At 37.7% G+C, this 3,137-nt stretch overlaps 1 long non-coding RNA gene across 1 annotated transcript in view; it reads right to left on the bottom strand.

Moving 5' to 3' along the window:
- The window catches only part of LOC112550638, a 59,203-nt gene that overhangs the window by 1,913 nt on the left and 54,153 nt on the right, over positions 1-3,137 (bottom strand). The window contains exon 3 of the long non-coding RNA XR_003094564.1: positions 2,179-2,293. This is a non-coding gene — a long non-coding RNA (uncharacterized LOC112550638). The remainder of the gene's footprint in view (positions 1-2,178; positions 2,294-3,137) is intronic.

The raw sequence follows: 3,137 nt of genomic DNA, 5'->3' as shown, positions 1-3,137 counted from the left end.
TGCTGTTTTGTAATTCAGTAACCCTCTTTCCCTCCACACAACTGGCATCTTCTTTGTTATGTACCCAAGAGGTATGCAAGCCAAAATGGAGTGCACTCAGATGAAAAAAAGGTATTCCCAATCAAACATGCAGATTAAACATTACTTATGCAGTATAAACAAAACACTGAGTATTACAAAAGTTTTGGTTTAAGAAATATGCCTATGATACATGCAGGTTTAAAATACACATAGCAATTTTTATAGGGGTTTGCTATCCTTCCGTCACCTACAATACAGGGGCCTTGTTAAAAAGTAATTTTTGGTAGCTCCTGGAGCTCTTAGCATCTGGCCTTCCTGTTTTCCTACCCAACCTGATTCCATATAGTCCAAAGAAAGAGTAAGCAGTTTCATAGCCCCACTAATAGTCCAGGTGGTCCATCTCAGATTAAGAGAAGATTTACTCTCTACTTCAGTGATTTTCATTTTTTTTTTTTTGGCTTTTACCTGCAAATCAGGCCTTGTAGAGACCTGATGAGTCTATACATACTCATTTCTTAAGAAAAGTGTTGACCCCTATGTCCATAAGCAGCAGTACCATCATTCACTGTATGTTGACCAATCAGAAGCTCCATCACCATATTCAAATTCAGGCACTTTACTCCTTGGCAAAGTGCCATGTACCCACGTTTGAAAACCACTATTCTATTAATTAACACTTTCTAGTCTAGCCTTTTTGAGTTTGTCACCAGTTTTTCACTGAGAATAAGAAAAAACAATGCCATTTTGGGGTTGAAAGAAGAAACGGCAAGCAGAAGAACTGTATATTTTAGGCCTAATGAGAGCAGATTCACATGGGGGCAGGGCTCCAAGAAGCAGCAATGAGAGCAATCAATTCTTAGCAAAGAGAAGCATAAATCCTTGCCTACTCTCACTTCAGACTATGGTAGTGAATCCTCTCAATGTTCAGCATCAAGACTATACTGTATACCACTACAGTTAACACAACTTTTTCTGAGGTTCTAATGTGTGTCAGAACAGGTATTATATATCATTTGCTTTTGTTTCTGGACTTGACTAAAGTACCTCTTTTCTGTCATGTTTTCTTTTTAAATTATTCTCCAAGGCCAGAGTCATCTTGCAGACTGCAGATTCTGCTCATATCTCTAAAACAGCATGTGCAGTGACCACCCTTAAAGGCCTCCCAATTTCCTTAGATAACTAGTTTATGCTAGCTCAATATCTGTTAGTCTTTGTACTTATTATAAGGGACACCTAAGGAGTAATGCAAATACTGAGATAACATTATCCAGTTAACTAAAGGCAACTGAAGAGTTTAAGGGCAGACACTCCACATGCAAGCCACTTTTTCCATCTGCTAACAGACATCACTGTCAAATGAACTGACACATCCACTGGTGGGTAAATTTAAAAGTTTTTTACCCGTAGAACCACCATTGTTCTTGGGAGTGTTAATAAAAAGTCTCTGCATCCCCTTGTCTCCTGATATACATCCTTTCCCACTTTGTTTTCACTTTCCATTGTGTAACAGAGACAAAAAACACCATATCATCTTTACAGCATCCACCTTGAAAGGCACATATTTTGAATGTTATAAAGAAGTATTGTCATAATGAGGTTAATGACAATAGGGTTTCCAATATCAAAGAGCCAACATGCAGCTGCTTGATAGTATGGAGAGATACAGCACAGAGCTTCACAGAGTAAGGAGTTTTTAGGTTATGCATTTTAATGAGTTTTGTATTAAACAAACCATACCATGGAAGCTGTAATTTGCATTTCACTGTGCTATTTAGATAGAATGTATTGTTAACACTTAGTGCATTGAAACAGAAAAATTAATCTGACTTATACATTTAGAATAGAAAATATGCAAGCAGCTGTGTAGAGAGTTCTATGGTTTGAAAACTGAAAGGTATGTTATTCAAACCTTTGGCAGAACAAATACAGGAGTACAACACTCATGTTTCTTTTGACCTGTAAAAGAAACAGCAATAACTGTTGCTTGTCTGTGTGGGGCACACGCCTCATTAGATGTCTCTATTGCTTTCTAAATACCACCTACAATCATTTTTTCCCTTGCAGCTGTGAGGCAACACCAATGTTCCCTTTGAAGCACTATTTTGAATAATGAGCATAAAGGCAAACTGATTTTGTGATAGCTGCATATCAACATACCTTATCTCTGAGGATCTGTCCTCTGCCCAGACCCCAGCAATCATCCCAAGGTCTCTCAATCCTGCTGTCTCATACCAATTGTTTTATTTTTTTCATCAGTCAGAAGGATTCAAGTCTAGAAGTTACAAGAAAAAAGGCATAAATATTAGACAGGAAGCATATATATTACAATGTATACTGTGCTCCATGGAACACTGTATTATGCTTATTACAGTTCATTTGATAAATAGATGTACCTTAAGAGCAATTTATTCATATATTAATATGCCTTTTGGGAGACATAATCAGCTCCATTAAAAGACATTATTATGGTAAATCCCTGCAAAAACATCTTGCAGAACAAGGCAACAAGATCAATTAAAAATCCAGCATATGTGAATAATATTGATAAAAAATAAAAGTTTTACAAATCTTACTGCTAGGTTCTTTGAGGTCATGCACACAAATAGCAGTATTGTTCCTCTGTATTTCAGCTCAGACTGTAAGTAGTGGGGGCAGAATATGCATTTCATTAAAATATTTCCATCAGAGAATGATTTGGGGATTTCAGCTTCAAACAGAAAGAAGTATCAGCCAAGTGTCTATTTTAATTCTTCAACCTGGACAGTTTGTTACTATCTTAGGTTATGATATATGATACACACTGCACTCAAATTATACTAAACAATATCAAGGGAAACAACTACTATAAACTAGGGCTCTGCAAAGCTTTGTGTGCTGATTCAATTAGGAAGATATTTGGCCTAATTCAGCTGCCAAATCTCCAAATCCAAATCAGGAGACCAATTAAAAGGTCTGAATTGATTCAAAGCTCTCCGAATTGATTCGGTAAAGATTTGGAGAGCTTTGGTGATTTGGGCAGTCCCCACTGGCTGCCTCAGGGAGCTGGACCCAGACTCCATGCTGGTAAGTGGGAGGCTGGGGAGGGAGGGAGGGCTAGAGGAGAGGGGAGGGCAGGG

The sequence above is a fragment of the Alligator sinensis genome, unplaced genomic scaffold, assembly GCF_000455745.1.
Source record: "Alligator sinensis unplaced genomic scaffold, ASM45574v1 scaffold1055_1, whole genome shotgun sequence".
Taxonomy (NCBI): domain Eukaryota; kingdom Metazoa; phylum Chordata; order Crocodylia; family Alligatoridae; genus Alligator; species Alligator sinensis.
This window is presented reverse-complemented; position numbering and strand designations above follow the sequence as displayed.